Raw genomic sequence first — 26369 nt, forward strand, 5'->3', positions numbered from 1 at the left:
ATGACTAAAATTTTTTTGTATTTCAATTTTATTTCACTGTGGTCAGATAACATGGATACTATAATTTTTAAAAAGTAATATATTGTTATGACATATTACATAGGTAATTTATGTGAACATCCCATGCATTTTTAAAAATAGTATCATATCCATTGTTTTCACTGGATTTATACTTTAAAATACTTATTTGTAGTGGCTATGGATCTCAAGAGACTAAGTCAAGTGTGCAAAAAATGTTTAACTGTGGTAGTGCATTTGGGATATAAGCTCCTATTCTGCCAGGCTGGAGGAAACCGATCTCCTTCGGTGTTTTTCTCCCCCACCTCTAGGTCTTGGAAACTGCTGGGGCCAGGATATTGGTGGTATAGAGTGGGAACGAAGATCTTTTGTCCACTGATTGTTAATATAAAGAGAGAAGACACTATCATTCCATTTCAGGACTGAGCTCCTCACCCCCTTCATGCCACACATAGAAAAGGACATTATTGTGAATGTAACCATTTCTCTCGGAGTTTGTTGATTCAGTCTCTTATATTTCAGGACCCTTTCCCCATCTCTATCCCATCACCCTGGCTAACCCTCTCAATTGTCTGGGTAAAGAAGTTTATCATCTGCTTGAGTACAAGATAGAGGGGAATGGGAACATATAAGAAATAAATAGAGATTACCACCTAAGAATATTATGTCACATTATCCCTACTCAGTGTGCATTTCTGCAAAGAAAATTTTACATGTTTTCCAGATGCTTCTAACTGTCAAAATAATTTATGGAAAGTATCAGACTTCTTATACCCACTATCAAAGATAAAACACAAAATTGGCCTAGTATCCATAATAATTTTTTTTTAATCCTCACCCTAGGACATTTTTCAATATTTTGTTCAGGTAAAGTGGTAGAGAGAGAGAGAGAGAGAGAGAAATATTGATGTGAAAGGGACACATCGAGTGGTTGCCACCCGCACGACCCAACCTGAGTGGGGGACAAACCGCAACCGAGGTACACGCCCTTAGCGGGAACCAAACCCGGGTCTCTCTAGACCACAGGCCGACGCTCTAACTGCTGAGCCAAACCAGCAGGGCCCATACTAATTTTTGTAAGCCTTTTACTTGTCGAGTATGATTACTTTCTACCCCACTGGACACTATCTCTTGTAGTTCTGACCTTATAGTACTCAGATCCCTAGCCATAGGTACTAACAGAAATCTCAACACAACAGATTAAGCACAAAATTAATGTTTCTGTCCCCCACTCCCCCACTCCCACAATGGGAAGAAAGATATATCTGGTTTAAGGGCAGCTACATGTAGTCAATTACTGTAGGAAGCATAGTCTGATTACCCCCTCATTGTTCTAACCCCTTTATATACAGTCTTTGAACCTCACAGTGTACCCATGCTAGATGACAGGTCAGTAGATTGATCACTGTACTGTACTGGTAACTAGTTGTCACACTCAGTTTTGTATTTGCAGCTGGCATGTGAGAAGAAATGGATGCCTCAAAGCTATTGTGGATCATAAAAACGTCTCTCTTTGCTCTCCAACTCCACAAGACGCTGAATATGCCCTAACCTGTGCATTATAATCAGCAGATTGTTTCCCAGTAGGTGTAGGTCATCATGAAATTTTCATTTTTCACAGAAGCATGGCAAAAAGAGAACATATGATTTTCAAAATTCCTAGTGGGGAAGAAATATTTCATTCTGATGCTAGGCAATCCACTTTTCAGTGTTCGCATAAAATTGATGTTTGTTTTCCCGAGAGTCCATTTCTCTATGTGGCCCTTGGAAGGCACACTGGGGACATAACAGGGGAGTGAGTGCTGACTGGCTGCATTTTGGAGTTCCTTCACCTTAACATCTGATTCTGACACCATGTGGCTTCCCCAGCATCTAAAAATGGTAAGTCACGACTTTTAATGCCTAAAACAAATCTCTGTGTCAGACTGTGCTATTGCAATACCTCCATCTATGCCTAGCTCCTCTTGATAACAGAGTTGAGAAATCAACCCAACTTCATTTTTCTTATTACTCTGTCACTGAGAAAAGTGTGTGGGTTGTGCTTATTTAGGTGGAGCTCAAAGCAGAGCTTGCCAAAGCCTGCTCTGAATGGTTTAGGTCCACCCGAGATGAGTCTAAAACTCCCCAGAAGAGTGTTTCTCCCACTCCAGAAAATGATTTAGTTCTTTTGGAAGTTACAGAGACAGGGACCTTAAAATTCATTTTCCACATCAACGTCTTTCCAGATATTCTTCCAAGAATGAGAAAAAATGATCTCTGCTTACTCTAACAAGACTGCAATTTCCCCCCTCTTCATTTTTGCCAAATCCTACCTCATCTTCTCAGGTTTAAAATGTTTACAAGTACTCATTAAAGTCATTCTCATAACAACCCATTAGTTGCAACAACATCAGCAGTAACTTCTGAGGTTAGACATCAGAGCTGGGGTTAATTTTTTTTAATCTTCTCTAAAAATCTATATTTTATTTTTTTCATAGTAGGAAAATTCAGCTGATTCACATTTGACACAATTAATACATTTATTTTATTTATATTGCCCTCTTCTATGTTTACTTATTTTACATATTTTTCCTTTTCCTTCTATTAGCTTTTTCCTCAATGTTATGTTTGTTTCCACTGATTTTTTTTTTTTTTAATTAGGGAGGTCTGCTCTATTTTTCTATTTTTCCACTGCTAGTCTTAAAACCTAACAACTTTTAAGTATTTTTCCTTCCACATTCTCAATTCACACTAACAAATACTAGATGAAACATTTTCATTTCCCTGATGAGTCATTTTTATATCTTCAATAGCACATTCTCTTTTATGCTAACATAATCAATTCAAGTTAAATATAAATAGTCATAAAATTTATTTTGTTTGTGTCAGTTTAGTTTGATATCATTCTTTTTTTTTTAAAAAAAAAGTTTTTTAAAATTTTATTTTATTTTATATATTATTTTTTAATTAATTAATTTTTGTTACAGATGTTTCTCCTTTTTTCCCCCACTGATTCCCCTCTCCCCCTCCCTCCCTGCCCTTTCCCCAGTTTGTTGTCCATGTCCATGTTCATGCACACATGCATATAAGTTCTGTGGTTTATCTCTCCCCCACCACTCCCCTCTTTAAGGGATTGTCAGTCTGTACCCCACTTCCACGTCTCTGGGACTACCCCATTCCTCAGACTGTTATGTTCATTATATTCCACAAATAAGTGAGATCATATGATACTTGTCTTTCTCTGTTTGGCTTGTTTCACTTAGGATGATACTTTCCAGGTCCCTCCATGTAGTCTCAAAAGATAAGAGATCTTTCTTTCTTACAGCTGCATAGTACTCCATCGTGTATATGTACCACTGCTTTTTTATCCATTCGTCTACTGATGGACACTTGGGCTGTTTCCAGATCTTAGCTATTGTAAATAGTGCTGCTACAAACATGGGGGTACATATACTCTTTCTGATTAGCGTTTCCGGCTTCTTAGGGTATATTCCCAGCAGTGGGATCACTGGGTCAAATGGAAGTTCAATTTTTAATTTTTTGAGGTAACACCATATTGTTTTCCATAGTGGCGGCACCAGTCTGCATTCCTACCAGCAGTGCACTAGAGTCCCCTTTTCTCCACACCCTCGCCAACACTTGTTGTTTGATGATTTGTTGATGGCGGCCATTCTGACAGGTGTGAGGTGATACCTCATAGCTGTTTTAATTTGCATCTCTCTGATGATTAGTGATGTTGAGCATTTCTTCATATGTTTCTTGGCCATTTGTATGTCCTGTTTGGAGAGATGTCTATTTAGCTCCTCTGCCCATTTTTTAATTGGGTTCTTTGTCTTTCTTTTGTTGAGTTGTATGAGCACTCTATATATATTGGAAATTAACCCCTTATCTGATATATCATTGCAATTATGCTCTCCCATACAGTTGGTTGCCTTTCCATTTTGATGATTGTATCTTTTGCTGTGCAGAAGCTTTTGAGTTTGATGTAGTCCCATGTGGTCATTTTCTCCTTTGTTTCTGTTGCCTTAGGTGATGTATCAGTGAAAGTTCTGCTGCGTATGATGTCGGAAATTTTGTTGCCTACATTTTCTTCTAGGATTTTCATGGATTCATGAGTCACATTTAAGTCTTTTATCCATTTTGACTTTATTCTTGTGTATGGTGTAAGTTGGTGGTCTAGTTTCATTTTTTTGCATGTAGCTGTCCAATTTTCCCAACACCATTTATTAAAGAGGCAGTCTTTACTCCACTGTATGCTCTTGCCTCCTTTGTCAAATATTAATTGAGCATATTGCCTTGGGTCCATTTCTGAGTTCTCTGTACTGTTCCACTGATCTATCTGCCTGTTCCTGTGCCAGTACCAGGCTGTTTTGATTACAGTAGCTTTGTAGTAGAACCTGAAATCTGGTAATGTGATTCCTCCTACTTTGTTCTTCTTTTTCAAGATTGCTGTGGTTATTCGAGGTCTTTTTGGGTTCCATATGAACTTTTGAAGTATTTGTTCTAGTTCTGTGAAGTATGTCGTTGGTATTTTGATGGGGATGCCATGCTGATTCTTTTATTTAAATAACTTCTTATGAAGTTCTAAATGGTGGTAAAAATACTCTGTTTGTTCTTGGAATTTATAAATAACACACACACACACACACACGGCATATCAAGTTATGAGTATATATATCTTGTCCATAAGCTTTTGGAAACTGCTTTCTATAGATTAAAACTTTTTTGTGCAAGAAACTTTATTCTTGTATGTTTAATAATAATATTTTATATTTTATTTAATTAGCAAGTAAATTTGTATTACTTATCTAAACTTGTTTCTTTTTCTTTTTTTGAAACTACTGTCCTCTCAATATTAGTTGTCCTAGATATGTTTTTAAATAGACATGTATATTCCTTTGCACTGTATTCTGAAGAATTTCACTTTGTCTTTTAATTTGTTAATTCATATTAACTATAACGTTCTTCGATATTAGCTAAAATGCTAAATACTAAATTTTATAGATCACCAATCATGTATTTGAGATGTAGAAAGTCTTTTTATGTGTGTATACATTGCTGAAGTCTTTTAAATTCTTATATATCAGAGCAACATATTATTGTCTCTTCTAGTTGATTTATTTCTTAATAATTACTTTTATGTGGTCTACTTGATCTTTCTCTCTATGGCTGCCGAGTCCCAGAGAGGAATTTAACTTTTTTTAATGCCTCCTCACTAGGGATAAGATCCTGCTGGTAAGATTACCTTATGTCGCCCTGGCCGGTTTGGCTCAGCGGTTAGAGCGTCGGCCTGCGGTCCTGAGAGACCCGGGTTCGGTTCCCGCTATGGGCGCGTATCTCGGTTGCAGTTTGTCCCCGGTCCTGGTCGGTCGTGCAGGTGGCAGCCACTCGATGTGTTCCTTTCACATCGATGTTTCTCTCTCTCTCTCTGTTCCTCTCTCTCCCTCCCACTCTACCTGAACCAAAAAAAATAAAAAAAGATTACCTTATGTCTAAGCAGTTTTGGAAACACAACATCTCTGCCTATGTAGGTCAACAACACTAGGTCAACAACACTCCAGAAGCTGAGATGTTTCCCCATCTATGCATATGGAGAAAGGCCTAACTCCTCCACTGAAAATGCTTCATAGTTTATATATCAGCTAGGATCCAATTAGTAAAACAGAACTCATGCTAGGTATTTCAAAATAAAGAATTTAATACACAGAACTTAGTCTCTGGCGATAGAATGTGAAAGACCAAAAAGGCAGTGAGGTAGTTCAGAGCAGGGACTTTGGAGGTGAAGCTGTCATGGCTGGGATGGATGAGTGGGAGTTGAACCAAATCAAATTAAATGTTGAATTAAATTTTCAGGAAAATAGTTTTGATACAGTTTGTGACTCTCAGGCAATGTCTTATTAATATGCTTGAATAGTTTGCTTGTGTATTGGTGAAAGCAATCCTCATGTGCTTCTCATCTTTTTTCTCTTCCCCTCAGAAACCGAGAAAGTAAATAGGTTCTTTTTGATTCGTCACTCTTAGACAAGTATAAAAAATGATGACATCGGCCTGCGGTCCAGAGAGACCCAGGTTCGGTTCCCGCTAAGGGCATGTACCTCGGTTGCAGTTTGTCCCCGGCCCTGGTTGGGTCGTGTGGGTGGCAGCCACTTGATGTGTCACTTTCACGTCGATGTTTCTCTCTCTCTCTCTTCCTCTCTCTTTCTCCCACTCTTTATGAACAAAAAGTAGAAAAATGTCCTTGGGTGAGGATAAAAAAAAAAAAGATAAGAAGTCCTTTTTAGTAGGCATACACTTAATACAAGAAAAATCTAGTCAGCAGAACCAATATAATTTATTGATAAGTATTATTCTCAATCATGATTACAATAGAAATATCATATACTTATAATCATATATTTAAAACTGTATTTTAACTACATACTGTTATTCATAAAATAGTTTTCTTATTTTGGCTAAATTTCTAAAGCATTTTAATTATTAAAATGTAACATTTTATAGATATTTATTTTTTTATTAACCATTTAGAGATTTTTGCTTACTGAAAATTAATTTATCCTGATTATATCATATTGGTTTAACCCTCATCCCTATACAGAAAAGAGGTTAACTCCTGTTTTCATAAATGTGAGTATGTACAGGTTTTTGTTTTGTTTTTTAGGGAGAGAGGAAGGAAGAGGTAGAAAGAGATAGAAACATTGATGAAAGAGAGTATCAATTGGCTGCCTCTTGCATGCTCCCCACTGGGCATTGGGCCCACAACCTGGGCATGTGCTATGACTGGGATTCAAACTGGCAACCTTCTGGTGCATCAATTGATGCTCAACCTCTTAGCAACACCAGCCGGGCGAGGATGTACAGGTTTCATTATATAATATATTGAGGTTGGAAAGACATTATTTGTTAATAGGGAAAGATGTTTACTAAATTTCAATAACATTTTGTCTAGCTAATGTGTTATTGTGCCATGTATGCAAGAAAGACAGAATACCTTGTAATATAGTAGTCTGATAAAAGAACACCAAAACAGAAAGACATTAGTGTGTTTTCTTCACACTAGCTTAACCTTTTTTAAGGATGCTGAAGCTTAATACTTTTCAGAATTAATTATTGTTCAAAGAATATGTTAGGTGAAAACTTAATGGGTTTTATAAATGTGACTTAATGAGGTTATACACAAATATTATATTTTTGGTGAAAGGTCAGAAACAAGAATGTTATGGACACAGGGGGAAGTATCTGAATAAACCAAGAAAAGGAAAAAAATCAGAATTTATCAAATTATTTACTAGCTTGGAGAATGAGAATAGTGGTACTAAAATTTAATTATCACAAATCAAGAAAATAAAAATGATAATGATATCGGTGCTTAATAAATTCAAAATGAGATACACTTAACACCCTGATATCAGGCATCTGTAGGTTTGGAAATGTGTATATTGCTTTTTAAATAAAAATAGATGCCCTTTCCATGAAGAATAATGTTTAAATTTACATAATTCTTTTTTTATTTCTAAGCAGTTAAATTAGTAGATAATAAAGGGCTGACAATATGAATAAACCATTTTAAATATTAAAACGAGTACTTCTGTTATACATATACATAATTTTTAAATAATTGTGTTATCTTGTGCATAAAGACAAATGGAATTCAATTTACATAGTAGCATATTCATTATTCCCACATATCCACATATCTCTTAAGCACTATTTGCCAGTACTCTTTCTTCTTCAGGAAAATCTATACATTATAAATATGTACTATGATTTTAAATTTACTTGCTCTAGATTTAGTTCTTTATAGATATACATGTATAAGCATATTTGCCTTTTACTTTCACAGAACGTTATGTCTGTACCTGTGGTGTCGGTATGTCAATTAACAAAACATATATTTTGATAAAGTAAAAAATGTTCTGCAATTATAAATTTTGAGACTTTGGGTCATTTTTCAAGGTTTTTTCTTTATCTTTGGTTTTCAGCAGTTTATGTATGTTATATGTCTAGTGCGTGAGTGTGTGTGTGCGTGTGTGTGTGTGTGTGTGTGTGTGTATTTGTGTGTTGATTGTTGGTCTGCTTGGTGTTCTCTGAGTTTCCTAAATCTGTGATTTGGTATCTGTCATTAATTATACAAAGTGCTCAGCCATTGTTACTTTAATTACTTCTGTTCCATTTAGTCTTTTTCTTCTCGTTGTTCCAATACATATGTAAGAGTTTTTATATTGTCTCATATTTCTTAACTATTCTGTTCTGTTTTTTTTTTCTTTCAGTCTTTGCATTTCAGTGTGGTTAGTGTTTATGGACTTATCTCCAAGTTTAGTCATTTGGTCTTCAGCTATAATGAATCCATGGATGAGCCTGTCAGAGACATTTTTTCGGTTACTGTGTTTTATTTCTAGCATTCCCTTTTGATATTTTCTTTCCCTTTTCCATCTTGCTGCTTATATTATCCATCTATTTTTGTGTGTTGTCTGCTTTTTTTCATTATTGACCTATTAATCATAGTTATTTTAAATGACCTGTCTGATAACTCTAGCATTGTGTCATATCTAATGCTGGTTTCAATGATTGTTTTGTCTCTTCAGTGTGTGTTTTTCTTGCCTTTTGACACGCCTCACCATTTTTGTTTGTTTTATTTTCCGTCTGTTGAAAGTCAGGCATGTATTGGACAATACACTGAGTTAAATAAAACTTAGTGTGAAGTTTGATATAAATGTGGCTAGGAATCGGGCTGTGTTTAATGTTTGCTGTAGTTATGGGTCCCTATAGTATTCTTGCTTTATTCTCCACTCTTGACTTTGGACTCCCCTAATGACTTTCCCTTGCAGTGGTTCTCCACCTTCCTAATGCAGCAGCCCTTTAATACAGTTCCTCATGTTGTGGTGACCCCCAACAATAAAATTATTTCTGTTGCTACTTCATAACTGTAATTTTGCTACTGTTATGTCTTAGATGACCCCTGTGAAAGGTTGTTCGACCCCCAAAGGGGTCGTGACCCACAGGTTGAGAACCACTGCCTCAGAGAGATTCTGTGTCTTACACAACTGATTTCCCCTGAAATCTAGGCCTCTTTGATGGAGAAGGCTACAGCATACATCTCTATAATTACTCGTCCTCTCCCTCTGCCAGCATCACCAGACATTTTTCTCAGATCCTTACTGCAAGAACCTAAGGGAGAAAATCTTGTAAAGTGTTGGGGGTGGGGGGAGGGTAGCCCAGCAAGACACAGGGTCTGGGAGTTTTCTCTCAAATTAGTCCACACTTAGACTCCAGCAAATCCTAAAAGTTACTACTTGAGTATTTCCACTGGTTCACGCCCCCAATGGTTTCTGTTCCAGGTGAGCAGATCTTAGCTGTCACTCTAGATTTTCTGGTCTCCCTGGATTTCAGGATGTGGGCAATTTCCCCTTCCACCTCATCTCTCTGATGAGTCCAAGAAAAGTTACTGATATTCACAGCCTTTTTTTCTGTTGATGGTATAGAAGTAATGACTTCCAAGCTCTTTAAATATCAGACCTGAAAATGTGAACCTCTTTATGGAGGCTTTTGATGGTTTTGATAATTTGATAAAGTGAAAGACTCTTTACTCATGGAGAAAAACACACACATGCTATATTTTTCTGTAACTGACAACTACGCTAAAAATAAATTCTATTAAATTAAAAACATGAAATTGCATATACGTAAACTATTTTTAAAATAAGGATTGAAATTACTTTCATACAGATTTGGAATAGAGTTTATTAGTAAAATAAGACATGTTTCCATGTAGTCATTTGAAGCATGCAATTAAATGGTACTTTTTTCTTTCTAGAAAAAAAGAAAATAGTATCAAGATTTAGGGTAATTAATCTCCATTACTTAGCACTTACATCAATATGCTTGACACTAGCAATTTCATCCCCATTCCAATTTATTTTATTTTCTTTAGTTGGCCTCCAGCCACCCACAGTTTATTCTGTTAAGTTCCCATGAGAATAGTAGTAAATTATTAAATAGTTAATAATGGTTACCCAAGTACTTGGTTGTTAGTATGATAATATAATTAAAGAAATTGGTATCATGCCAAAATTAAACATTGGAAGGAGAAGTATACTTTTATTGGTTACATATACAGCCTAGACTCTATTATCTGAGCCATCACCAGCCACGCATTAGTGAGTGGATCTCTGATGATTAAACAATACTCCACATTAAGAGTTCTTACAAATAGAATAAAAACAATGTATAATTTGCTCTAGCCTGTGTGGTTCAATGTGCTGATCATCACACTTGTGCACCAAAAGGTCTCTGGTTCGATTCCCAGTCAGGGCACATGCCCGGGTTGCAGGCTTGATCCCCGGTTGGGGTGCATGCATGCAGGAGGCAGCCCCGCTGAGTGATGTTTCTCTCTCGCGCTCTCTCCCTTCCTCTCTCTGAAATCAATAAACACACATTTAGAAAAAAACCTATAACTTGAAGCCTTTTATAAATATATAACTTATATTTCATTATTAGGGAAGGATGCATCCTAACTATATATAATATATAAAATTAGGTGATAATAATCAATTTAATAAGGACTCCTTTTAATTTTTGGATAGCAGAATTTCCTTTTCTAATAAATACAGAACAATCTTTCACTGAGTTGTGGGAAATGAGAGATAAAATATCAATTTTATTTGATTACAGCCATTAAATTGATACTAAAAATAATGAACAGCAGCCTAAAAAACTAGAATAAAAAGCCTATATACCATAAGCTAAGAACTAGTATCATTAAGAACTAAAAAAAAAAAAAAAAAAAAAAAAAAAAAAAAGTATACTTTTTGAATTTTAGGTAATGCCTCTTCAAACCACCTTCTAATTTATTACTTTCATAAAAAATGCTATGCCACTTTCTTACACTCAGGACCCTACAGAGTTTTATCTTTTATTTATTAAATTGTGTACTTTATCTCACAACATTTTCCACATTTATCTAAAACTCAAATTAAACTGGATCTAGCGTAGTTTGCTGATATGAGGGCATTCTTCTTTGTCATAGGTAGGGCCCTGAGTCGGTCCTGCTATGCTTCTGAGAAGGCCCTAGTGAGCTCACAGTAAGTTAAGTAGAGAAGTCCAAACTGCTAAATAGGCTAAGAGAGTTGAGCATAATAAAATTCATTTACTAGATAAGGCCAAGAAATACAGCAAGTACTTCTTTTGAGGGGCCTGGAGGACACTTTGTTTAGCAAGGTGGTAAAGAATAGTTTGGTAGGGTTGAGGAACGAGGAAAAATGGTACACCATCATCACAGAAAGCTCAGTTGTGGCTGTTAATTTTAGGCTGGGGTTGAATTATGGAACTGAACTTCCTAGTAACAATGCAGATAATAGAATCCCAGAATATTAGAGGACGTTGTGAAGAACATCATACTGTTTCACCATATTGATGCTTGCTTGTAGGACCTGATAAGCACAGAGCAACAAGAGGCAAGTTCTCTTGATGCTTTGGAAACACAACTGTGTTCCAGCTAGTGGGAGATGAACGGTAAAGAGTCTTGGGACTGCTCCACTGACACAAGTTCAGATTCCAGTGGTCTGGGACATCTAGAAAACTCCCCATAAAATAAAGGACAATTTGTTACATTTTCACATCCCAGAAAAAAAAGAGCATAACACTTGCTGGAGAGAAAGAGGCCAAGTGGAATGTCTGGAAAGCACCAATAAGAAAGGTTAAGGGCAGACCTCTGTGGCTCAATAACAAAGCCACTCTCTTTGTGGCAAAGAACTTTAAACTATTCACAAAGCAGCTCTTAGCATATGAAGTCCTGATGAATACTGAGCTTCTGACCAAGAAGCGTCAACGCATCAAGAGCTGGGTATGGACTGACCTATCAGATCATAAGATAAAGTGAGCCCAACTGCAAATCCATCCAACAATGTCGGTATCACTTTCGGCATTGGACCCAAGCATATCTAGAGAGCCTAAGGAAGCTGTACTAACCATTGACACAAATCACATGTCACCACCACTTTTGCACTGACATCTTACATCAAGTCACAAAAAAGGCCTTATGGGTGCTTTCCTATAACTAGGTGAAAGGGAATGAAACACATCAAAATGTGTCAGCTTGGTATGAAAATAGACTATGCCTCCATTGGAGATACACTCGTGGGTGTCCGTAAAAGACAATGGTGAGAAGAAATATTCTTACACTGATTGCAGCTATAGGCAGTACATCTGATCATCGTATTTCTGGGGAGAGCGAATGACTCAGAATAAGGATATACATGGATTAAAGACAGTGTCAAAAGGCTTTGCTGGTTGGTCTGGAGACTGGAAAGATGAAGCTTGGAAGATACACACATAGACACACTCAATAGAATATGACTTCTGCATAAATTTCTATGTGGATATATGATATACTCATATAGAAAGTGTACATAAGGCATTTTTATGTTTAAAGAAAATAATAAAGAATCTATAAAAATTTGACACAATCATAATAATATTACATTTGATAAATGTAGTAAAACATAAATAAGAGAAAAAGTACAGAGAAAGAAAAAAAAACTACAAATATCCTCATTTTATCAAGTGGGTGATCACAACAATCAATACATTAAAATCTAAGCATATTGCTTTAATTACAAGTAAAATAAAGAGGGCCTAAAATTATTTTTGGAGACAGGTCAAAATTTTTTTTTTCATACTTACCTAAGGACATTTTTCCATTTTTTGCTCAGATAGAGTGGGAGGGAGAGAGAGGAAGAGAAAGAGAGACAGGAACATCGATGTGAAAGGGACACATCGAGTGGCTGCCACTCGCACAACCCAACCTGGGCCGGCGACAAACCGCAACCGAGGTACGCACCCTTAGCGGGAACCGAACCCGGGTCTCTCTGGACCATAGGCTGACGCTCTAACCATTGAACAGAACTGGCCAGGGTGAGACAGGTCAATTTTTATTGAGGATGGCCTAAGTGTGAAAACAAAGAGACCACATGTGAAGCTGATAAAACAAGAGAACTTCATTTTAAATGTTGTTTATCATATGCAATTAACTGCCAGAGGCATTACAAGCATAAAAGAGCAAACATAGCTTTCTCTAGGAAGTGGGCCTGGAAGAAGAGAAGGAGAGGACAGAAGTCTCTTGATTTTCATTATCAGACTTCTGTGTGATTTAATTATTATAGTATGCTTTGATTTAAAGTAAAAATATGTAATTAAAAACGTAGCCAGTGCTGTACAGAATTACAAAACACAAGCATAAAAGGGGGGACTAGTATAGTGAATTTTATGTGTTAATATGGCTAGGCCAGGGATGCCCAGACATTTGGTCAAAAATTATTCTAGATATTTATTTGAAGGTGTTTGGGGATGAAATTAACATTTACATCAATGGTCTATGAGTAAAGCAAACTATCCTCTATAATGTGAATGGGCCTCATCAAACAAATTGAAGTCCTTAACAGAACCAAGATCGAGTGCCCCCGGACAAGAAGGAATTCTGCCAGGACTGTTTGGATTCTGACTGCAGCTCTTTCCTGGGTTTCGAGCCTACTGCTTACCCTGCAGATTTTGGGCTTGCAACTTCACAATCATATGAGCCAATTCCTTAAAATTAATCTGTCTTTCATAATATGCTATACAGTACACACACACAGACACACACACACACACACACACACACACACACATACATCCTGATGATTCTGTTTCTCTAGATAACCTGACTAATAGAGAAACTAAAGGAAATTGGATGCAGGTTTCAGTGAAGTGTTTAGGACAGTGATGGTTTAACTATCTTGAAAAAAAGGAATAAATGAGATGACAGAAATCAGCCTGGGCATTTTAAAAAGAGTAAACCATGTGCAAAAATTCAGCACAAAGATTTTGATGGTGAAGGAGTTGAGCATATTGTAGGATGCATTTAGAACAAAATGCATTTAGAGAAAATAATAAAAAAGCCAGAGAGGATTAGGTAATAAAGAACCTGTGTGCTTGGATTTATTAAATGATTTCAGCCAGAGAAAACGTAAGGTGATTAAGTTAGAATTTTTGAATTGTCCATGTAGAATTAGGATGGATAGGAAAGAGCATAAAACTGTCAACAAGCCCTGGCCTATCAGGGCACATGTCTGTGTTGTGGGCTCAATCCTCAGTAGGGGGCATGCCGAAGGCAGCTGATTGATGTTCCACTGTCACATCAATGTTTTTCTCTCTTTCCCTCTCCCTTCCTCTCTCTCGTTAAAAAAATCAATTTAAAAATGTAAACAAAACGACTGTTTTGGATATTATGACAATTGAGCTAGAGAAAAATTAAGAACTAAAATTTTAGCTACTGATTCTGGTCATGGCAGAACAAGGGATATTTAGGACATAGAAATGACAGAACATATACCTAACTGGATAGAGCTATAAAGGGGAAAATGATCACTGAGACTGACTTCCAAGATTCTGACTTGAGAGACAATTTAAAATGTTGAATGATTCACCAGGCTAAGAATGGAGAAGTATAAGCAGGTAGAGCAGATGTCAACCAGATGTGGGACTGGGGTAGAAAGTGGATGACAGGGTAAGAAGCAGTAGAGAAGCCACTGATACAGTTTTTAAATTTTAATCATGTTAGATTTTGAGCTATTATTATTATTTTCAAGTAGCTATGTCCCATAATCTATTGTACATAGGAGACCAGAAGCTATAGATTTGAGAATCATTAGCATATAAATTATAGTTTGAGCCAGCAAAATCTTTCAATGTGAAGAAAAGAGAAATGAGAAAAAAAAATTCTGAAAAACCCACTGGTAGATACTGAAAGAAGAATGCACTGTGATGACTAACCTGTAGTCTCTCCGAGAAGTAGGAGAATCAGGAAGAAATGGTTTCCCCAATGATGAGAAATGAGAGCTTCAAAAAGTAGTCAAGCACCTCAAAAGATCACATAGTCTTGTGAGATAAAATCTGGCAATTACATTTGACAAGAAAAAAAGGACTTCTATATTAATAGTATTTTCTTAAAAATTATAGAAAAGACAGAGAAAATAACAGTGATGTTTATAAAATTTCTGGACAGGAAGGGCATCCTCTGTGTTTTTATTTCCACTGTTCTCCTGTGAATGTCAGCAAGGGAGCCAGGAGAAAGAGAAGAGCAAAATAGTCATGTTTTTCTTTTTCAGTCTTTCAACCTTGAGAAGCCACAGGCAGTCTTACTCCAACAACATTACATAGGCAACCTTGGCTTTGAGTAAGATGAGACTATTAATTGTGCCCCTTGAGGGTAGAGGGTGTTGGTATGCATACAATATCTCACCTATTATGTATCAAGTTTAAAACATTTTAATAGTTAATTTTTATTATTAATGCTGATATAGTTTGTCGAAAATTAACATGTTTCTTATAGCATTATAAATAAGAACTTTTAGAAAATAATTTTAGAATATATCAAAATATATATACCATTTGATTTAATATTTCCATTTTGAGTTTCTGTATCAGGTAAATCATTATATTATATACCTAAAATTTTATATATTTGATTTAAATATCAAAGAGTATTATATATAATTACATTATAACTAACTTCTGATTTTTCTATATATATGTATATAAATGTATTAAGCATATATTATGTATATATATAAATAAAAATGACATATATGCAAAAATTCAAGTTATTTATAATATAAAAAATAATTCATACAGTCTCAAAAAAACAGTCTCTTAAATTTGCACATCCATTAAATAGTATATAAAAAACTAATTTTTAAAAAAATATCTTCTTTTTTCTTTATTGATTTTAGAGAGAGAGGGAGATAGAAACATCGATGAAAACATCGACTGGCCACCTCCTGCATGCCCCCTGCAGGGGATTGGGCCCACAACCCGGGCATGTGCCCTGACTGGGAATCGAACTGGTGACCTCTTGGTGCATGGGTCAACATTCAACCAGTGAGCCACACCAGCTGGGCTAAAAACCTAATTTTTAATTAAGTCAATAGATCTGAAAAATAATAACACTAAATATTAAATAAATACATAAACTACATGTATAAATTTATAAATTGATGTCAAATTAACCATTTTATCAAAATGCATATGATATGTGGAAGTACCAAGCAAAGCCTGCAATGTATCAGGATAGAGATATTGCCAGGAGTACCAATATATCAAAGTATTAGAGAGTGAATATCAGGACATACAGACATACATTAAAGGAACAAAATATAGAATCCAGGAGCAGATATACATATAGAAAACCAGGTATGTAATATAATTGCATTGCTGATAAGTAGGAAAAATGGTCTATTTCACATATGCTGCTAGGGTTTTTGCTATCCCCATTAAAAGATAAACCTTAGGTCCCTAATTCATGCAATGAGCATACATAGAATGCACACTGATTGAAGGTCTAAAAGAGAAGAACAAACTTTTATAAAAATATACACTCAATTTATTTATGATATCAAGGTAAGAGAGATAATTTAGTCAAGTCTCAAAATATCATACCATAAAGGGACAGATTTGATACATTTAATAACATAAAAAGTTAAGGAAAATCTTCTTATGTCAATAGGTATACAAAATGAAAAGAAAATCCATAGAGATGCAACCTTTAAAAATATATGTATTTTAAATATTAAATAACTTTTATAAGATAATAAAGAAAAAGTAAGCAATCAATAGAAAACTGGGCAGATTATATGAATAGAAAATTCGTAGAAGATATTTGAAAACTGAAAAACATGAGAAGGCAGGGGAAATCAAAGAAATGCAATTAAAATGAGGCACAGCTTTCCAACAATTAGATAGCAAAATTAACATTCACAGAAGTGTATAACATCAAAATTTGAGTATTTGGAATCAGTTTTACTCATACATTCTTATTGAGAATGTAACTTGGTGAAGACATTTAGAGTCAATCTGTCAATAACTAATAAATTTAAAGATGTTTATACTCTATAACAAAGAGTTTACCACTGAGCATATTTCCTAGAACTTTTGTACATGTAGGCAAGGAGACACAAAACTATCCCTTGCAGGATTATTTATGAATGCAGAGAGGATAAACAAACTTATCATTGATTAATGACAAATGAATAACCAAACTGTTTTTTTCCATAAATAAGTGTACATAGCACTTACTATTATTGAAGCAGAGCTACGTGTAACAATATAGATAAATATTAAATTATTTGTATGGAAATTGAGCTTAAAAAAGACAGGCTTACTATTATATCATTTATAAAATTGCAGAGAAATGATACAGTGATATTTACATATATCTATAAATACATATGCACATAGCAAAGTTTTAAAAATTTAATAGCTAGTTACTTTAAATGATAACTAAACTCTGGAGAAAAAGGTTGGGTAAGGAATCTGGGAATTATAGTCACATTTGTATGTTTTAGTTCATAAAAAATATTTAAAGCATAAAAAGTACTAATCTACATTGATCATAGTTGTCTCTTTAAAATTAATTCTTCTGTGTGGTATATTTTATAATTAAACTTTATAAACCAAGTAATGTAATAACATTGTGTATATTTTAAAATTTAGTAAAAAAGAAAATATAGGTACATCTAATTTTCATGCTTTATCATGTTTTTTCATGATCTATTTCTATGTGGTATATTATAATAAAATGAAAAGGTATTCCTCTTTTTGGTATAAAATTCCATAGAAGTATTAACAAATACAGGATATACTCAGGCAATGACTCAGATATAACAGTTTCTTCTTTTATTTGCGTGTAAGGTCTTGTGAACACATTTGGCTTTTTTATATTTTATATATAGTGTTTCAAAAGTAATGAATTACATGCCAGTTGGCCTGGTTTCCCAGTACTTTTCAATGTACTGAGAACAATGCCTGACATACAGTGGAGGGGAGAGGTAAATACAATATTTTGACATCTCAGAACTGGTATAAATCATTTAGTTAGAGAACTTCACTGCCAAGAAGCATCTCTCACTGTTCTTTTATAAAGAAAATTTTCAGACATCAACAGTGGAAATATGTTATGGGCGTTATTGCAAAGTAAAAAGTGGCCACTGCAGATTAGTGGTGGAGAGGAAGAAACTGCAGTGATTTAATGTAGGGTATAAACAAAGGAAAGACAGATAAGTGGGTAAATAGGAAATAAAGCAGTTACTTAGGACAGCAGGATATGTTTCATGTTTCTGTGATGTTTAGTTTCACATGGTGGCCCATTTCATGAGAAAAAAATTAAAGTGGGTTTATTTCCCAAATTTCAGTGGGGGCACATTGCTTCTATGTAACCCACGTGGACTGAATGTGGATGCCATCCTATGCCTGACACATCTGCTGACTTGATGTCTCTATGAGTCACCGTATAAATGGTTTTAACCTTTCCTTATTATAACAAATGGTTATTTTGGGTTGCATATATTACTTCTTTTTTGGGACACAGTAACAGCAAAAGAGACAGTGACTTATTATACAGTTTAAAAATAAGGACACAAAAGAATGGATAGGCAGACAATCAGAACATACTGAGGTTTTACCGGAGTGAACTTACTTGAATATTTTTAAACTGGAGCATACATAACCTTAGATTAACTTTCATGACCATTACCTGGCTTACATTTCTCTTCAAGAAAGTATATAATTAACATTTTGTCATTTTATATTCTATTTTGTTGCTACTGATACTTTATTGAAAAGATAGCAAATCACATTTGGACTTTTAAGCTATTTTAATATACATCAAAGTGTAGGTCTTTAATCTATACTTGTTAGTACTTTTACTAACACACTACTATTCCCTAAATGTATATTTGTTTGCAATTAATGTGTGTGTGTGCACTTGGATACAGCTGGGGAACGAAGAAATTCACTTTTGACAAGAAGAAACAGCAGCTACACTTGCTAAATTCTGTTTCTATAAAAAGAATACCTGCTAGCCTGCTGACACCAGGCAGACTAAACTGCAATGTTGAAAGATTAAGGCCAGCTGGTGTTTTTCCAGTTGATTTGCATTTTTGTAGCTCAAGGTGAACCCCCTTTATTTTTAACGGATGCTCATGACTCAAAAAGTTAGCGTCTTGTAAGAATAGTAAAGTTATGTCTGTTAAAGGCATAAGAAATGAAGTCTGAGAAACAAACAGAAATGATTAACATCGAAGTGGCTAATTTGCAATAATTGCTATATGAATGTTTACCTTGTTGATTACATCCAACTACTTATAAATGGCCTAAGTAAAATCTATATTCTGAAGGGGTGTGGGAAAGGTGCAGGGAAAGTAGAGGGAGAACTTGTATCCCTGTGTTGGAAGGAAACTTTTCAAACAAATAAAAATAAAATTGTCAATAAAAATGGGATTGGATTCGAGGAAACCCTAACTCTGAAAACCTATTAGGCATACATTATTTCATCTTTTTTTTTTAATCCTCAGCTGAGGACATTTTTTCATATTTTCTTCAGATAGACTGGGAAGGAGAGAGAGAGAAACATAGACGTGAAAAGGACACATCGAGTGGCTGCCAGCCGCACGACCCAACCAGGGCCAGGGACAAACTGCAACCGAAGTTCGTGCCCTTAGCAGGAACCAAACCCGGGTCTCTCTGGACCGCAGGTGGATGCTCTAACTGCTGAGCCGAACCGGCCAGGGCCATTATTTCATCTTAAGATATGAAATATGTACAATACATTTATTTTCTACTCCTGTCATATTCTCTCCCCAACCCCACCCCCACCACACACCTTACCTCCAGCACCACCATCATTTTTGTCTTAACAATTCTCTTAATATTGTAAGATATTATTTAACTTCACAGTTCCAGGTTAATGTATTCTGGGAGATGGGTATGACTTCTCAATATTTTATGTATTTTTAGGAGCTCATTGTTGCATGCTTGACCTATGTTTACCATATTTGCTTACTATATAGTTATTATTTATTGGCATAAAAATTAATTTCAGTAAACCTTTGTAAATTTTATTACATTTCTTTTACTCAGGTATGACTTTTACATCTTCACATAAAATACTTTCTTTTTTTATTGATTTTTAGAGAGAGAGGGAAAGGGAGAGGGAGAGAGAGATAGAAACATTGATAAGAGAGAACATGGATTGGCCGCCTTCTGCATGCCCCCTACTGGGGTTTGGGCTCACAACCTGGGCATGTGCCCTGACCAGGATGGAACCAGTGACCTATTGGTGCATGGGTCGATGCTCAACCACTGAGCCTCACCAGCCAGGTTTCACAAAAAATTTATAAAGCATGAAAGCATGTCCATCTTAGCTACAAGTTAAAAATACTTAAATTAGATCAAGATTAACAATAAAACTTAAAAATAAAACTAATGCTTAAAAAAATATTTAAAGAAAAATTATCCCTAAAGATAGTGTAGATAATCTTATTTTAAACATAAAAAAGCATAGACCTAAGATCATATTCCATAAATTGATTTATACTTACCTATTTGAGGTAATGTGCATTTTAAAGGATGTAGCTACCAAAATTATACTTACCTATAATTTTATGGTCACTAGTTAGAAAAACATAGAATGTATTTCATATTTACTATGAATATGTTTAATTACAGAATTGAAGAGTGGAAAAGATACGTTAGAGATATTTACCTGGTAGACAAAGACATCTTTGAAATTTTATTTGTTCCTATTATATTTTCAGTTAATTAGTCTCATCAAGTAGTACCTTTTGCTAACATTATAGTACTTAAAGATAAAGTGAGTCATATTTAAAGTAGTCTTGAGCCACCACAGATTGTTGGACTATCAATGTATCTATATTTTGTGCAGAGAACTATGAATATTTTTGCATGCAGTGAGATATTGACTTACCTCATCTCTTGTCAGTTGTCTTATCTATACAAGGAATGCTTTCGTCTCTTAGATGCAAAGACTTAAGATGCCATAAAAGTCCATCAAATATATAAAAGCTTTTTATTTGAACTATGCCTAGAGATAATGTCAGCTCATTGAACATGTTATAGAAATATTTGGCAAGCCACCTGTCCCCATGAATATAGGTATCTTCGGGTTGTAAGTGATTGTTAAGCCTAAGTGCTGGATAAACATCGAAAAGGGTGGCCTAATGAGCTTAAAAATATTTTTCTGATATAAAATATATCTTGGTGGGTAAAACAGTTAAAAATAATTGAAAATAGAATGATACTCTGAAAACAAGATTGCTGAACAGTGTTTCAAATACAAAAAATTTATAAATTCAAGAAATGATGAGTACACTATGCACTTGGCTCAGTAGACACAATAAAGAATAAAATCGTAAGTTTTTAAAATTCATGGTTTTATATGATTGAACGTCACTTTAAGAAATATAGCAGTTAAAACAACCTTGTAATAACAGAACAAACTTAATATCAGACTGGAATATTTAATTCATATAGTTTTGAGCAAAGATCATGTATTCATAGATAAAAACTGTATTTATCTGTTTCAAGAAAATCAAATGAAAAAAGTTTCTTGGTTCTAATAATTATTTGGTAGATATATAAGAACTTTCTTTGAATACATATTAATATGTGTTCAATAGCCATAGACTGAAAAATGAAACCTCTTCTCAGGAAAATAAGATGGAATTAATCCATTTAACTTATGACAGAAGTGATGTTAAAACAGATAAATTTACCTAGAACTTGTGTATTTTAGCTTTGAATAATCATATATTTTGTGAATTCATAAAAATTATATTTGAAATATTAATAAGATAAAGTCTTTTTCAAAGTAGCCTTATGATAGTCTCAAAACAAAATTATTTAATGATCTGGTACCATTTGCACTGAAGAAAAGCAATTTTAAATGCAACATTGAGTCTATAATGTTCCTTAGTTATAACTTGAAATTTATTGTGCACACAATAAAATAATGATTTTCTGCAGTATAATATGTTGCCAAGTAATCATCTAAATATGTTATGTACTAACAAACTATTTAAAATCAAATATATATAAATGTGTATTAAGGGATGTATAAAATTGAAGAAGATTGCTGAGAAAAGGAACTTTAATGGTTATTAAAATGCCAGTTTTGTTTATTAAGTAAATATCAATATTAAAAATACCATTAGTGTATACTGGTAAAAAGATGAAAATGGAGATATTTTGTAGCACTCTAGTGTAACGAAAACATGAACAAGATAGTCTCAGTGACTTGGCTTTTGATATCATTCCCTCAAATTATCAACTGGGTAAACCAAAGAAATTAAAGGTTTTTGGCAAAATTTTGTGATCTATGATATAGGACAATGGTAACTTCTCATAAAGTTGTAAGGATACAATTATATAAAATTAAAAAGTTCTTATCGCAGTGTTAGCAACAGCAGATTCTTGATAAATATTAGTTCCTAAGCTAGTTAAAAATATTAAGACCGTACTTTATTTTTAAGTGGTGGGCACTATTAAGAGTAAACTAGATAAAACGTTGTGACAGGTTAAGAGATTGAGAAGTGAACAGATAGTGTCATGTAAGTTGCATTATCTTGCCATCTCATCATACTAAAAGAACTTACAAGGCAAAGTCAGAAAGAAAACAAATAGATAACTCTGAAGCTAAAAATAATTATCAGAATACTCTTCTTTTAATGGAACATGATTAAGTTATTTCATTCTGATAAACAGAGTAGCAGTGGAATGCTAATAACACTGTTATGTTTGATAATGCTACAAAATTTTTTTCTTGGAATTTTCATCAAAATTTAGAAAATCTGAAATGTAGTTGTACCTTTTCCAAAAATTTGAAATGTAGTTGTCCATTTGGTTTCAAAACTGGGAGGTATGATATTGATATATATTTTAGCAGCAGATTTGTGCTACCACAGATTTACACTATGAATAAGCACACAGAGGTTAATCACACAACTAAAGAAATAATAATTAGACCAGAAATCATGAACTTGAAATAAAAAAATAGAGAAAGACCATCAAACCAAAAAATGACTTGTTTAAAAAATATAGAAAAATTAAAACAAATTTACCAATACTATGAATGAAAAAGGAAATATCACTATAATCCCAGGGACATATTAAAATAGTAATAATAAAACGCTACAAAGGATTCTTGCCTATAAAGTCTAAGGTGTAAAATAAACGAACCAATAATTCCTTGAAAGAGATAATCAATGTTCACTCATGAAGAAGTACATAATCAGCTTAGTCCTGTATCTATTAAAATTTTGATTTTCTAATCAAAAGCATCCCAAGAAAGAAATCTCCAGGCCAATATCTTTTCATTGGAGAATTTTACCAAATGATATGTAAAAATTCTTAGCAAAATATTATTTAATGACATCCAAAATATATAAAAAGGATAACACATCATGACAAGTGGGATTTATTTCAGCAACAGAGAAGTATTGTTCAACATTAAAAATTAATCAATGTAATTCATCATATTAACATAATAGAAAAACTGTATGATTACCTCAATAGATTCATAAAAAGCCCTTTACAAAATTTAACATCCATCCATAACTTTTTTTAAAAAGTAAAGAAAGGAAATAAACTCTTTGCAAACTAGGGAGAGTGTCTTAACTGGACAAAGAACAATTAAACCAAATAATACTACAGCAGCTAACGTCATATTTAATGTTGACTGACTGAACGTTTTTCTCTTTAAAACTGGGAACAATAAAATTAAATAATATCCACTCTTATCATCCCTGTTCAACACAGTATGGAAGTCCTAGCCAGTGCAATAATCTAAGACAAAAATAAAAGGCTTAAGTTTGGAGGAGAAAATAATGCAACTCTTTTTCTTTATAGATGACAGAATTTTCTACTTAGAAAACTCAAAGGACTCTGCATGAAAGGAATAGAACTAATTTTCATGGGTGCATATATTTTATAGGGCTTATCACACTTTGCACTTTAAGTACGTACAGGTTATATAAATTATGCTTCAATAAACTTTAAAATGTATATAAACCCCATGAACTGGCAGACCAGTTAGAAATAACAGTGAAGGAAGTTGACATATAGTTCTCAAACAAACAAAATGGCTCTGAAGTATATAGAAAAATTTTGTTTCACTAAACTAATATAATTCATTATGTGATTTTCTTGTTAGTAAACATTTTAAGTATAGCACACATAAAGTAAAATAAAAAAAAAAATTGAAACAACCCTATTTAACCAGCACCCAAATCAAGAGACAGAACATTATCAGTCCCTGGGAAATCCCCATTGCACCTTTTCCCAAACCAGCCCCTTCAGACTTTCCCAAAGCTAATGATTATGCTGTCCTCTGTCAGTGTAAGACATTTTTCTTCCTTTAAGTATTATATCAATAAAATGGAAGATATGTATTTTTTTGTGTCTAGCTTATTTCACTTATCATATTTGTGGACTTAATATAAACAATATAACCATAAAATTTCTAAATGCATAAATCCTTAGTCTCAGCAATTGTACTGTAAGATATTTATTTTACAGATAGCTATGCATATGTGTAGTGATAATTTTTTTAAAAATTATTTCTTCTGCATTGTAATCACAAAATATGAAAATAGCAACAAAAACATATTAGTAGAGAATTTATTCAATATTTAGCAGTATCTACATAGAGTGGAATATTACAGAGCCATTTGAAAGATTGAGCCCATTCTTTAAAAGGCACATTTAAAATATACACATGTCTACATATATGTAAATTATCTCTGGAATAATAAAAGTTGTTACCTCTAATTAAGGAAAATGAGTGGGGAAGAAGTTGTATTTTTTTAATTTGTCTTTTAAAACTTGAAATTCTTAAACATAAATAGGAAGATTACTAGAAGTAAGGTATTGTCAAATTGGTTACAATCAAGAAAACAGTTGCTTTTGAAAATTAAGATTACTATTTATTTTATCTAATTCAAATATAGTGTGTTTCACAACAATTTCTATACCTTAACTTAATTTCTTCTTCTTAATAGCTCTTGTAAACCTTTTTATTCTTTTGTATATTCTAAAAATAATAATATAAAAATTAAAAAGTTACAGATGGCAAATATTTTAAGTGACTCAACAAACACTGGCATTTTGAAAACAAGGTAATATTTAAACTGTGTGGACACAACTGTTTGCATCTGGAAATGTAGAGCAATCATATTTGATTCATTTTGTCAAGTTTATATTGAGCATATTGTACATTCAAGTACCAATTTTTAGAGGTTAGTGCTTTTTACACTCTGAAGAACAGAAGTGCAACATAAAAGAGTGATGAAGTATATATTGTCCTTCATTATCAGAATACCTATTTCTACTCCCTTTTTGTGGTCAGTTTCATTTTTATTGCAAGTCCTAGAACTGATAGGCAGGTTTTTTTGGTATGATTAAATTTCACACTCTTAGAAGGAAACAATTCAGTCTTTTATTGCCATCGATGATCTAATAACTTACATACAGATGCATTATCATTTTGCTTTCATTTTCACTGTGCTTTTTAGTGAAGACACTGATTTGTAGTGAGAAGACAATTCACAGTCCCTTTGGAGTTGTTCTCGCTAGTGAAATTTGAGAACTGTTGTGATATTCCATTTGCAGATCAAGCCTTTTAGGAAGGAAGTGTGTGCACTCCATCTTCTCTTTAGTCTTCTGCGGTGCAGAACAGATGATAATCAAGACCCAAGAGATGTGCTCAAAGGGATCCTTGTCCTTGTGATTTTTGTATGAGTAAACATCACCCCAAACCATAAAAAACTATACAGTGTATTGGTTCATTATTTGAATGGGAAAGTGCTTTTACTATATAAAGTTTCTGAAACAGCGGTGGCAGAATTACCCTACCTATGAAATTAGTCAGTCAATGTATTGATGTGCTGTATTGAAACAGACAAGATTTCTCACCTGCTGTCAGCATTAGGAGGAACTTATATCGAATGTGAAAAGGAAGTCCAAATCACTTTTACAATTTAAGAAAGTGTCATTAAATCAAAATAAAACTATTTACTTCTGGTTGTGACCTGAATAGAGATGCTAATTCATATGCAATCAAATTATGAAAAGAACCAGCTGGTTATAAACAACTTAATGCAGATGTTCAACTCAGAATATAGCAAGGATTTAAGATTCATTAATGTCTCAAAATATAATCCATATTTAGAATTTTAAAATGACAACCTAATTTTGTGAAGAGAATACCAGACTTCCAAGTTGTATGATAAAATATGTATGATGCTTACCTCAGTCTCCTCTGGTATTTTCACTGAGGTGACATTTCAGGAGTGGATACTGGAGGTGGAAGTAAGCATTAAGCTTACTTGGAGTTTGTTTTACATCATTGATGAGCAGAATTTTACAGCAGTGGTGTACAAGAGGGGTTTTACAATAGCTAAACAAACAGAGCATTATTAGCGGTTAAGGGCTTGTTAGGATATTAGTGTAAAAGTTCTTGCAGAACTTAAACTTTTGAGAAAAAAAAA

This window comes from Molossus molossus, unplaced genomic scaffold (genome assembly GCF_014108415.1).
Source record: "Molossus molossus isolate mMolMol1 unplaced genomic scaffold, mMolMol1.p scaffold_m16_p_11, whole genome shotgun sequence".
Lineage (NCBI taxonomy): Eukaryota > Metazoa > Chordata > Mammalia > Chiroptera > Molossidae > Molossus > Molossus molossus.